At 35.9% G+C, this 13,595-nt stretch overlaps 2 long non-coding RNA genes across 4 annotated transcripts; one reads left to right on the top strand and one right to left on the bottom strand.

Moving 5' to 3' along the window:
• Positions 1-8,863: 8,863 nt before the first annotated feature.
• On the bottom strand, positions 8,864-10,544 carry LOC149265397 (uncharacterized). 3 transcript variants are annotated; one of them, XR_016251170.1, is made up of 3 exons: positions 10,417-10,544; positions 9,400-9,653; positions 8,864-9,113 (listed from the first exon to the last, which is right to left on the bottom strand). It is a non-coding gene; the product is annotated as an uncharacterized LOC149265397 (long non-coding RNA). The 3 variants fall into 3 exon arrangements; XR_016251185.1 differs by lacking the exon at positions 10,417-10,544 and adding an exon at positions 10,223-10,360; XR_016251177.1 differs by lacking the exon at positions 10,417-10,544 and adding an exon at positions 9,873-10,021.
• Positions 9,024-12,487, top strand: LOC149265396 (uncharacterized). Its single transcript, XR_016251208.1, has 3 exons — positions 9,024-9,166; positions 11,355-11,607; positions 12,211-12,487. It is a non-coding gene; the product is annotated as an uncharacterized LOC149265396 (long non-coding RNA).
• The last annotated feature ends 1,108 nt before the right edge of the window (positions 12,488-13,595 follow it).

Raw genomic sequence — 13,595 nt, 5'->3', positions numbered from 1 at the left:
CCTGGTTTTTGAATGAAATGTTGGGTTTTTCACCAAGTGAATGGCGCTCTCACTATCATAATATAACACATACTTGTCCTACTTTATTCCTATCTCTCCTAGGAATCGCTGCATCCACAACATCTCTTTACAAGCTTCTGTTGTAGCTATGTACTCTACTTCTGTTGTAGAGAGGGCTATTATTATTTGTAGCCTTGACACCCAAGATACTATTGCACTTACAAATGTATAGAAATAACCTGCAATGTACTTTCTGGTATCCATATCTCAAGCCATATCTGCATATGTAAGTCCTTCAAGCACAGTCTCATCATGACCAAAACATAAACAATAATGACTAGTACCCTTTAGATACCTCAAAATCCATTTTACTGCTTGCCAATGTTGTTTGCCTGGATTGGCAAGGAACCTACTCACTACTCCCACTAACTATGCAATGTCTGGTCGTGTGCATACCATGGAATACATCAAAATTCCAACTGCTGAAGCATAAGGAATCTTCCTCATCTCTTCTTTCTCCTTGTCATCACTAGGACATAATTCAGTACTCAGCTTGAAGTGGGCTGCAAGGAGTGTACCAACTAGCTTGGCATCCTTCATATAAAATTGTCAAGCACCTTCTTGATATATTTTTCTTGTGACAGCCACAACCTTTTGTTTTTCCTGTCACGCATAATCTGCATGCCTAATATCTGTTGTGCTGGTCCTAAATCCTTCTTTGCAAATTTTCTACCCAAATCTTTCTTCAACCTATTGATCTTATTCTTATCATGCCCAACAATCAACATGTCATCCACTTATAACAATAATATGATATACTTTCCTTGATCATACCTCTTGATATAGACATAATGGTCAGCTTCCAACCTCTGAAAACCATGTTCCAACATGAATGAATCAAATTTCTTGTACCATTGTCGAGGTGCCTATTTCAACCCATAGAGACTCTTCTTCAACCTACAAACAAGGCCTTCTTTGCCTTTTTCTATGAAGCCTTATGGCTGCTCCATATAAATTTCTTCCTCCAACTCACCATGAAGGAATGCAGTTTTTACATCTAACTGTTCACATTCTAGGTCTAAAGCAGCATCTAGACCAAGAATGACTCTAATGGATGACATTTTAACAATAGGTGAGAAAATTTTAGTGAAGTCAATACCTTCTTTTTGGGCAAAACCTTTCACCACAAGTCTTGCTTTATACCTCTCCTTATTTTCGTCACCTTCATGCTTAATCCTGTATACCCATTTGTTTTGTAGAGCCTTTCTACCTTTTGGGAGGTATACCGACTCCCAAGTTTTATTTTCCTGTAAAGAGTTTATTTCTTCTTCCATTGCTTTCTTCCATTCTTTATTGTGCATGACTTTACAAGCTTCATGAAAACAATTAGGTTCACCTTCATCGGTCAAAAAAATATAGTTTGAAGGAGGATACCTTTGTAAAGGCTTATGAGGCCTAGAAGATCTGCGAACTAACTATGGTGGTGCATTATCAGGTTGAATCTCCTGTAAAGGTTCCTGCAAGATTCCTTCTTCTTGTTGTTCATTATTTTCCACTTGTTGTTCTTCATGCTCCTGAATTTGTTCTTCATTTTCTTGTAATGGTGGTATGTTTTCTTGTTGCTCTTCAAACCTATCAATAACCTTCTTGACCTCCAACTCACCTATAGTCCTCTTGAACATTTCTGACTCATTAAATATAACATCCCTGATTTTAATAATTTTATGATTGACTGGATCCCATAGATGATAACCAAAATCTTCATCCGCATATCCCAAAAAATGCATTTCATAGATTTATCATCTAGCTTAGTTCTATTTTCTTTGGGAATATGTATGAATGTTTCACAGCCAAATATTTTCAAGTGAGAATAATTCAAATTCTTACCAGTCCAAACTTCTTTAGGGATACTGCCATCCAAGGCTATAGTTGGAGATCTATTTATGAGGTAGCAAGTAGTCCTCACTGCTTCAGCCCAAAAATTCTTCTCCGAACCAGAATTGGACAACACACTTTGCAACTTTTGCATAATGGTCCAATTCATCCTTTCTGTGACACCATTCTGTTGAGGAGTACCACGCACAATCTTCTCATGCTTTATGCCAAACCTGTTACAATATTCCTTAAATGAATTTGAGCAATATTCTCCACCATTATTTGTTCTTAAACACTTCAGCAATTTGTTAGTCTCTCTTCAACAACAACATGGAATTTTTGAAATATTCCAAACACTTCACTTTTATTTTTCATAGCATATGCCCAAACCTTCCTGGATGCATCATCTATAAATGTTACAAAATATGATGCTCCTCCTAATGATTTGATGTTAACAGGCCCAAACACATCTGAGTGTACCAATTCTTTCACATTTTTCTTTCTCTCATGGCCACCTCTAAGGAATGAAACCCTTCTTTGTCTACCATATATACAATGCTCACAAAGATCAAGATTGTAGGATTTCAAACCCAGCAATAAATTTTTATCGAAAAGGATTTTTAAGCCCTTCTCACTCATGTGACCCAAACTCTTATGCCACAAATCTGTTGAGTTTCCTTCTTTTGTGACAGAAACCAAATCAAATTTTCATATCAATGTCTTCAATGTGTATAATGTTCCTATCTTGGGTCCTTTGGCCACGACCAATGAACCTTTGCTAATTTTCCAGCCTCCTTTTCCAAAGTTTGTCGAATAGCCTTCATCATCTAGTCGTCCCATAGAGATTAAACTCATGTGCATTTCTGGTACATGCCTGACCTGTTTCAACAATATATCTTGTCCATATTTTATCTTGATCTGGACAACTCCCACTCCAAAAATACTGCAAAAATGATTATTCCCCAAATGCACTCTACCATAATCTCCAGGATTATATGAAACAAAACTATATTTGCATGGGGTTACATGGTGAGATTCCCTAGAGTCAAGGATCCAATCAAATCTACAGTTAGATGTATATGCACATGCATCTTCTACTGAAACAGTAAACAACACATCACCATCTGTGGCTACAACAGTGGTCTCACCTTCATTTGTGCTGGATGACTTGTGATTTGTATTAGACGGTCTCTAATCCTTTTGTCCTTTCTTCCAGAATCGACATTCTTTCTTCATGCGCCTAGCTCTGCCACAATGAAAGCAGATGATTCTACCTCTCCTTGATTTTGATTGGCCTCTCGATCTTGATTTCCCTTGCTGGCCTCGATCAATTCTCCTCCCACGATTAGATAGAGCTAGAGCCTCTCCTTCCTGGTTTTCAACAATTGATCTACGTCACAGCTCCTCATTCATTAAACTACTACTAACATCATCAAACTTTAGGGTCCTTGTAGTTGCTGAAGTGCTCATAGCTACAATTAAATTTTCCCAGTTGTCTGGCATAGAACACATTAGCAAAATAGCTCAAATTTCATCATCTAAAATGATTTTAACAGAGGCAAGCTTATTAGTAATAATATTAAATGCATTCAAGTGCTCAAAAACTGAAGCACTCTCCTTCATTATGAGATTATAAAGCTTCTTCATCAAGGACACTTTCTTTGATGTCGTGTTCTTTTCATATAGATCATGGAGCTTCTTCCATAAACCTTTTGTCATCTTTTCTCCAAACACATTGAAATAAACATTCTTTGCTAAATATTGGCAGATTGTTGCAATCGCCTTTTTATCTAGCTTATTCCACTCTTCATTTTTCATCGATGAGGGTTTCTTTGTTGTCCCCTCAATTGCCAAATATTAATCCTTTAAAATTAGTATATCCTCCATCTGTGATTTCCACAAGGCAAAATTAGCCCCGCTCAACTTCTCCATATTTGTAACTGTTGTCTCCATTTTCAATCAAATTCACGCCCCAAAAAACTCCACTTAAAAATAATACTTTAATTATTACTCTTTAAAATTTAGTAATAATGACCTTCCTCCTTTTAAAATACCCTTTTCAAAATTCCTTCTTTTAAAATATACTTTTCAAAATTCCAACATATAATTATATATTTTCATTTATAATGTTTTTAACCTTTTCACATTTCACGCATACATATGTTGGTTTGAGAAAAAACTTGACATATACATGCAAGCTTGATGTAAAAAAAACTTACGAACACCATGTTTCAACTCCAAACTCCACGGATCTCCATGTTTCAAACTCCAGTAACACGTATCAACATAGATCCACGACCTTGTTTTTCTTGCAGCAATTGTCTTTTAGTTCCAGTGTTCCTCGGCTATTTCCTGGATAGATCCTTCAACAGCTCCAGGGGTAGCAACCAACTTTTTAATGAACGCTGCCAAAGTAATGCGATGGCACTAAGCGGCTTGCAGAGTGGATATTCGACCCTAGCTCTGATACCAATTGTCAGATCAGAGCATACATAACTCACAGCGAATTCATACTCAGAGACTTAAACGACAATAGCAGAGAATAATTCATAGAGAGAGACAAATGGAGGAACAACAAGATTACTCAATCAGAAACAGCGGAATAGATAAAACAATCACTAGGGAATAGAAATCACTTTGCATTACATAAGAGGCTTGGGCCTTCACTTGCTTTCTTTCCTTGGCCAGAGAATTACAAATTTATAGACGCAGAAGAAGGATCTAGAATCTTGTATGTGATTGATATGGAGATTTGGAATGATCTAGAAACTAATGGTGGTGTAGAAATATCTAGAATCCTGCATGTGATTCTAGAAACTAATGGCGGTGTAGAAGGATCTAGAATCCTGCATGAATTTGGCTTCACATCCAATGATATAACTTGTTCCTTGCTTATGGCTTTGTTGATGGCCAATCCATCTTTTGTGATTTTGTAATGAACAAAATCAAGCATTTGGAAGATGGGGCATTTAATGTCAAACCACTCTCGAGTAAGAGGATTTCGGGCATGTCGTTCAATTTCCCAAACGGTTTGTAGTGTGTTTCTATTCTAGAGAAGCTGGGTGGGGTCTTCCTCCAATGGTAGTCGCATTGGATCATAAGCAAATTCTCCACTTATGATGTCCACATACTTCTCAAGTATCGTTTCCATCTCCATTTCCTTTTTCGTTTCCATGGTTGCCGCTCAATTTGTAGCCATGCGTATTTAATTCAATATAAAATAGTTTAGTGCTACTCGATATAAATTACAAAGGCTCGCACCACTGAATTGGTGATTTCAAAAATAACACAATCCTCAATTGGAAAAAGTTCATTTCACACAGGCTTCTTGAATCGGGAAGAATGCGTTTATATGTTTATAATCAACCACTTAATTCTTTTATGAAAATTGTGGTCGACGTGTCACCCATCATCATTTATAACCCAACGCATAGAATTTAGACACCTTGTTGCATCATCGTTTTGGTAATTCATTAGTATTGAAGGACATGGTCGATGAATTATGGTTATAAGACTTAGTTTTGTGTAGCTTGACTCATCTAAGGCATAACATAGACAAATTGAGTGAGATTATATTATCAGTATATAATAAGAAAAGAATGGAGGGGAACTCTGTGAATAAAGGCAAATAAGGTTGTCACCAACAATTTATGGTTTTTTTGTGCAATAAACTTACGACATGTATATGTGAGATATTAAAGATATCTTTAATTTCTTTAGATAACTTTTAAAATATTTTTGTTAAACTCTCTTTTAATATATTTTTAGACTTATAAATTCACTAATATCCCACATCACTCATGCCTCAATACTTACAATATATTGACTTTATTTTTTACAATTAAAACTCTCCTTATAAATGAACCTGATAAGTTATTGATCAACAAGGAGTAGCCCTCTTGGAGTAACCTCATACTCAAACAAACACTTCTCGTGATGGACAAGGTTGGGATAGAAGGTTCACTAGTTTGGGTCCTTGGACTAGGTTGGGATAGAAGGTTCACTAGTAACGAAGTTAAGTAAATTGACACATCTATTTTAGTATTGCAACCCATGACAAAAATGTTTTCAAGCATAGATATCCATGGACCCAAATTAGTGCATGCACCTTGGGCACACATCCGTATGTACACATCACACTTGGGTGAATTTTTGGGTGCCATTGGGATGACTTAGATAGTTTAGTCATAGTTGGAAACATATGGGGGTGAATGAGATGGACTCAACGTCAGATGGACTTGGAAGTAGTCATATACGTTAGGCACATTTGAGATGAATTCATGAAATTATTTGATGGACTTGGGTTGATTTGGGTGTGTAGACTTCTAAATATACGAAGAATTAATAGATTTAGGTATACTTCATTGCATTAAAAGGCTCAATTATAAGATATGAATGATTTAGAAATAAATCAAAACCCCATATAATAATACCTCTTACAACTATAAAATAAAATATATTAATAACATAATTAAACATATTAAGTACAAAATTATCATTAAACAACTCAATTACTAAGATACTTTCACTTTTATTTTGATAAGGAAATAATTATACGAACAAAACAACAAACAAGAGTCAAAGTAAATTGGGAGATCACCCACCACAAAAGGTAAACATATAATATCAAGTTCCTTTTAAATGTCTTAATTTGGTATATTATTGGAAACATTATTAAATATATAATAACATATAAATAGAAAGTTCTTTTGATATTTTTTTAAAATTTAATTCTAAATTTTTATTTATGATTGGTTGAAAATATCATATTATTATATATATACTTTTAAATTATAACATATTTAAAATAAAATATTGAAATAAAGTTAAATGCTACGAACAAAATATGATTTTAAAAAATCATATTTTAAATTAAAAAACTTTAAATTAACGAATTACTGTTTAAAAAAAACCTTTAAATTAAAAAACCCATTTGTTTATAAAATAAAAACCCCTCTCTTAAAAAATATTACAATACCCCACATGAATATTCATTTAAATAAAAAACACCACTTTAATGAAGTCCTTTTCTTCTTAAAAGGAATATATGTTTTTTTGAAAAATCACAAAAGCGGAGCTCTTGAACTAATGACTTAAGCTCACTTAAAAAATTGGAAAATAAAATGAAGTTTGAAGTGTGACCTGTCCTTTTTGAATTGAATGGTTTGTTGCTCAGTGGAGTACCAAAATGAACTTTCATAGCTTAACAAAAAATTGGTCCCTTGGTTTTTATTTAAACTATCGTAGTTTGCCCAGATCTCAAGAGGTCCTCCTCACAATTTTGTGCATTGCTTCAATTGACGGCGTGTCTGCACATTTTCTTTTTTGCTCGGGGTCGAAAATTACATACTCACCTCGCTTTAAAGGTGGGCAATTGGCACACTTCTTTTTCTTCACATGTGCGGAATTTAGTTTGCTTTCGTACTTTCTCCTCGGCCTCTTCTCACAACATTTGCTACAAAAAAATTGAGACACTGCTCTCTTTGGAGTCTTATCTGACCTGGCCTCTTCTTGTTACTACTCTCAAAGAGTCTAATGCAATCTGCACTCTAATACCATGAGAAAAATTAAAGAGAACAAAACGTGGTGTATAGGATTGTTCTTGTGAGTATTATTAATCAATTAAATAAGTTTAGATTGGAAACATCGCTAATAAATGACACGAGTGAACCTCGTCTCTTCTCACTATTGCTCTCAAAGAGTTTTACACAACCTACACTCTTATACCATGAGAAAAATTGAAGAGAACAAAACGTGGAGAAGAGGATTTCTCTTCTCAATATTATGAATCAATTAAATAAGATTAGATTGGAAATATCACTAATAAATGATTTGAGTGAAACTCGTCTAAACTCGACTAACTGAAACTGAACTAGGAGACTTGGATAAATGGTTTTGACACCTAACAGGTGGTTGGAATTAGATTCTCCAACATATTTAATTCTTCATTGTTGATATTTGTTACATTCTTCTCACAATTAGATTCTCCAACATATTTAATTCTTCATTGTTGATATTTGTTACATTCTTCTCACATATTATCTTGAGAATACAAGGATATCCCAACAATACCGCTCGGCTAGGGTTTCCCAAGAACATGTTAGCCTCACCTAAAATATTGTCAAACAATTTAAAAAATACTGGAAAAATAGATGATTGTGCTTTCATAAAGACTTCATTAGTTTTGGAGACAAAGTAAAAAATGCTCATTGCGCTTGAAATGACAATGTTTTTATTTAAATTTTCTCTAATATTTCTCATAATTCTCATATTTTCTCTAAATTTCTCTACGTGATCTTACTCCATTTATTATGACATTGATGACTCTGTAATGTACCTCAATCACCTACAAACAAAAACTTAGCTACATAAATACAGTTGCATGATATGCTTTTATCATCATGACGCATATATGTATGATATAATTTGAATGCTAACCACATTTCTTCTTTAAATTCATGAATGTGATAGCTACACTTAACCCTTTTGCAATGGAATTGACTCTATTGTAAGCACCTAGAGTCACGTTGCTTTTATCTTATTAGTCCCTGCCATCTGGCAATGGCCAGGGACTATAGTAATCGTTTAGGCCGAACTTAGCATTAGTTCACCTGCTTGTGGAATTCACTGATTACGATATAACCAAAGTTTTTACACATACACCGATTAGCTCACCTGCTTGTGGAATTCACTGATTACGATATAACCAAAGTTTTTATACATACACCGATTAGCGACCCAAAGTTTTTCAATGCAGATATATTCTCCTTCTTATTTGGCCTCTTCCCGAGGCTGAAGACCAAAAGCATATGTTATAAGTAGTATTTGGTTTCGTAAGTAGTATTTGGTTTCGTATTTTATACTATCGAACTTGATGCTAGCTTAATGCTAGCTATTAGCTGAGCACACATTAAATGCCAGTTTTGTTTCACCGGCGTACATAGGAAAGTTTAATATGATTCCTTTGGTAGCTTCCGTTTTTGACGTCTGGATCTTTACGACGTGTGGATCTTTCTGACACTGACATTTGGATCTTTGTAACAACTATGTGGCGCTGGGATCTTCAGAGTTGAGTTACTAATACCTTATTGCTGAGAATCCCAGGTCTCTGTCTTCATTTTGTAGACTATGCCAGGCCAAATTGGTTGCCTCCCGCCGGAACTGGTCCCTGTCCACCTCGTCGGCCATCTCTGAGACTGTCTCGGCTGTGGCGGGATTTGTCTTACACGACTCCTTCTCTGTTCACATGTAGCAAATCAATTCAGAACCTTTTTCGATTAATTCTTATCAGGTAACAGGTTGGAGGTTTTCATCTTTTTGACTAATACTATTGCATGAATGAAATCACTTCTCTCTGATGACCAAATTCCATTTCCCGGAATTATCTATTGAATATTTAATGCATTGCATGGAATTTTTGTTTATTAGAGACCAAAATTTCCTTTTCATGACCGTGAGCATCCACTGTAATATGTTAAGAGTTAGGAGATGGCTGTTCATTCTAATGGCGTGCAGGTACAGTACCTGATCTCATCTCGGCTGTCTCGTCGGCCATCTCTGAGACTGTCTCGGCTGTGGCGGCCATGTTTGCTAAAGATTAACCGCTGCGTGACAGAGTATCAGAAACCTTGATATTTTATTCCTCTTCAACCTAACCTTCTTGCCAGCATAGCAATTTCAACCATTAAGTGCGTTTCACAGTTTATTTCTTTTGATTTGTTGCCAAGTTCCAGACAGTCAAATTGTGTCCTCAAAACATGAATGGTATAAACTGTACCCTGGAAAGAAAGAAAAAATAGACGTAAGCAGAGTATCTCGTCCAAGACAAAGCTATGAGAATCACTAGATTGTTGTAATATTGAATGTATCATGTCCATCTCTCAGGGATGAAAAAGCATGCCCTGAATACATTAGAATCTAAAATAGCATTGAGTTTCCTCAAAAGACTTATTCAAAAGCATTTTAACAGGTTTCAAAGACTTTCAAATCGGGGTTACCCGCATTCTTTCGATATTTAACCGTTTAATGTTCTTTTAGTTACAAGCGTGCAGCGATTTCATAGGCTTGTAAGCAACAAAACAATACAGTTTAGCCGCCAGCCTTTTAAGCCAGCGAATGCAAGCTTTGAACAAACAAATAGGGAAAACAATTCGGTCTTTCGGCGGTTACAAACTAGAAAAATCTAAGAATATCTTTCAGATAACACACAAGAAAAAAACAGAAGATTCGTCAAAATAAAGAGGTCTCGGCAACTAAATCCAGCTTTTCGAAACTGCGATGTGCATTACGATACAGAAGTAAGATTTTTCACAACTAATCCGTACTGCAAAATAAAGTGAAATGTGACCTAAATAAGGACAGAGAACTGATAAATGCCAGCAAACAAAGCCTTTATGTTTCCGGCAACGCACAAGTCCAATTTTTAGCAAAAACAGAGTATCTCAAATTTCTTTGGAGTTTTCAGTAAAATATGTTGAAAACAATCTCAATGGTGTAGAGAATGAAGAAATGCAGAAAACAAAATAATAGCATTTTCCATACCATAAAAGCGCGCTATTTAGCTAAGGAGTGTCTCAAATTCCATTTTAGTTTTCAAGAAGATTGTTCTTAAATTCTGCAGGCCACGGATTCTTTTTCAGCCCATCAACTGCCGAAATACATCGAAGTTTCCGAAAACAGCGAAGCCAGAAACAGCGAAAGCCGCCATTTTCATAACTAGATCATTAAATGAGCTTACCTCCTAGAAAATTAGCCGATCGAGAGCTAAATCGATGCCTCTTCAGAATGTGCATCTAACAGAAACACTCCTCTACTCTTAAGCCAACACAATCCGCGGCCTTTAAAGCTCTTGAGCAGAGTTTCCATGCAGCCTCGCCATAGAAGGGGACGGGACATGTGGAGACAAATATGCTCAGAGCGCAGGGAAAAATGTCCAAAGGATCAAGAACCAGCTCACAGAATGTGAGTGTGAACACGAACTCCTAACTGCGACAAGTGAAGCCGGTCATCCGAGAGAGCTTACCGACCTTGCATGTCCAAGGATATGACATTTGCGATCGGGAATTAAAATCTGGATCGGATGTCATCTTCATGGAGTTCTGTAATAGTGACCGAAGACAGATGTTTTGGATTGTTACAACAAAGTTGCGAGCATGCAAGCCACGTGTTATGGCTCTACCTCTGGCCTAACATCCTTTCCAATGTAGAGTCGACCATAAAATATTTGCATGCAGAATATACGACACGTGACCACTGCATTGAGAAACTTTTCCCGTTTGGTTATTGTTTTTATTGTCTTAGCTTGAAACATTTGAAGGCCACAATTTCCTATAAGATGTCCTAAAATTTCCCATTAGTCCTCGTTGGGTTTGAAATGTATTTCGATAAATTTATAATTAATTGATAGAGTTGTTCCGATGGTTTCTAAATTCTTATATTTCCTTTATTTTTCTTAACTAAATTTTTAACTGGTTGTACAGCATGTGCTAGAGCATGGGAAACCCCATGAGTAAGCAGTGTAGAATCGGGTACGTGATAGCGCAGGCCGAGAACGCAGCTACCCTTGCATACAAGGCTTTCCTTGCAAGATACAAACCTACGACGTAGCTAAAGCAAATCCCGTTCCGCGGCCTCCTCCATGACAGATCCGACGACAGTTCGAAGAAAAAGAAAATATTCTTCATTGAAGCAAATGCAAGCACGCATATTTCTTACTGTCCTGTAATAGATCAGGTATCTTTATTTTCATGAAATTTCTGCAGGTAATTTCTGTTTGTGATGTGGATAAAACATTTCAAATGCCTTCAAGCCAATGAAGGACTACCAAGTGTCTGGGAAGGCAATATCAATATTGAACCTATTCGTCTGAACATGTATATGATGTAATTCAAGCCAATCTGGAAACAGAGGGCAAGATCTACGTATACCCCATTTTTGTATAAAAATATATGATCAATACGTTGTAAAAGCACATCAAAATATAGCACCAATTAAGCACAATAAAACCAGAAAATGTTGCAAAATCACATTAAAAAATAGCACAAGCACAATGAACCAGAAGATGTTGTAAAAGCACGTCAAAAAATAGCAGCCATTAAGCACAATAGAACCAGAAAACAGGTAAAACACAATGCAGTCCAAAAAAGTCCGGAAATCTGATCAGTGGTGCATGAGTTAATCTTGAAAAATTCATAGTTCAAAACATGAATGGGTGCTGTTGAACATCGCATATCAAAAGATGAAAGGAATTTTAAAAGAGTGCCACGACATAATAAGCTCAAATCGCAATGACTACTTTGAATGATGTCATTAACTTTGCGCATGGTAATCTTACAGAATCTTACAAAGGGCGCCATTTATTGCACAAAGCTAGAATATGGAGAAATTGTCAAGTTTTCAGAGTACTGCTGTAGATCAAACTCAGATCGGTCCTTAGTCTGAATCCTGCTGACAGGTCAAAGTCACGAACAGTAAGTCAGACCTGCAAGTACTCGTGGGTTATTCACTGCCTGGCAAGTCCAACTTGTGGGAAGATGGTAAAACCGACAAACAATTTGCTTTTGTTAACCAGATAAATTTTCTCTGCTTCTGCTGTCAGAAGCTATCTAGCTTCTAGCTTTCAGGTTATGGGTCTGGATCGAACTTCACGCAGGGACTCGCTGCGTCGCAGCTTCACTTGTTCATACTTAATTCGTTTATGTAATTTGAGTTCCATATATATTTAAATATAATGCCCATAAATATGCTAGGAGGACCTTGTCTCACAATACCTCATAACTATACATGTTGCCTTATGAATGAAGTTAGTTCATAGTTTTCATTGTGCCACCATTTCATTCATGTAAAGCTCGTTTACTTATTTATATTATATACCGCGAGGCTTTACCCCAATCCTAGCACAAGGATTATTATCTATGCATGCCCCCCCTTTCTTCTAACAAAGGGATTTATATATTAGTGGGGCCCCATTTGAAATTATGTAACACTTTGGAATAGGTTAAATATTATTTTTGTTGAAAATTACACATACACCACTCATATAGGTATGCTCGCATGGTGAATAGGTATGCTCGCATGGTGAATAAACCTCTAGGTCCCAATTCCCATGTGGCATATTCCACGAGTGCATGCCAACACACCTTAATCACATGACATTCATGTTCTACAATGGTGATCAATCAAGGCAATCAAACGGTCATGGCTTTAAGGAAATACGACTAGGTTTGCGTCCCTTTTCATTGTTAATTTTCCTTTAAACGTAAGATATGCATTTCACTCTTTTCTATTTAGCCACTGTTTTAAAATATGGTTTTCTTGTCCACCATTGTAGCTTTCTAGCTTTCTAATTTGTTCCAGTATTTTTCCTTTACAAGTCATGTTATGATTAATGATTTAGTCATGTTATGATTAATGATTTCTACAACAGTGGATAGCCTTTTCATGGTTTTTATTCATTTTTTCTAAGTGGTTGTTTGTATGTTCTAATGGAGTCTTAGGGGTTTCCACAGGGATTTATCCTTGAAGACTTTCCATAGAATGTTATCCTTTAAGTTTTTGAATTTTGTGATTTAAATTGTTTTTTCTTTATTCTTTCTTTTAACAAGGTTTGGTTCTAATTTTTATTTCCCCTATGGACACTTTACACGTAATAAACAAAAGTAGAGCTGCTTCTCGAGTTTCACCCTGAATACTCTAGGTAATTTCTACTACATTTCTTTGAT

This window comes from Pinus tabuliformis, chromosome 6 (genome assembly GCF_031772625.1).
Source record: "Pinus tabuliformis cultivar Carrire ecotype Pingquan chromosome 6, CPIR1, whole genome shotgun sequence".
Taxonomy (NCBI): domain Eukaryota; kingdom Viridiplantae; phylum Streptophyta; class Pinopsida; order Pinales; family Pinaceae; genus Pinus; species Pinus tabuliformis.
The sequence above is the reverse complement of the archived record's forward strand: the minus strand, read 5'-3'. Positions and strand labels throughout refer to the sequence as shown.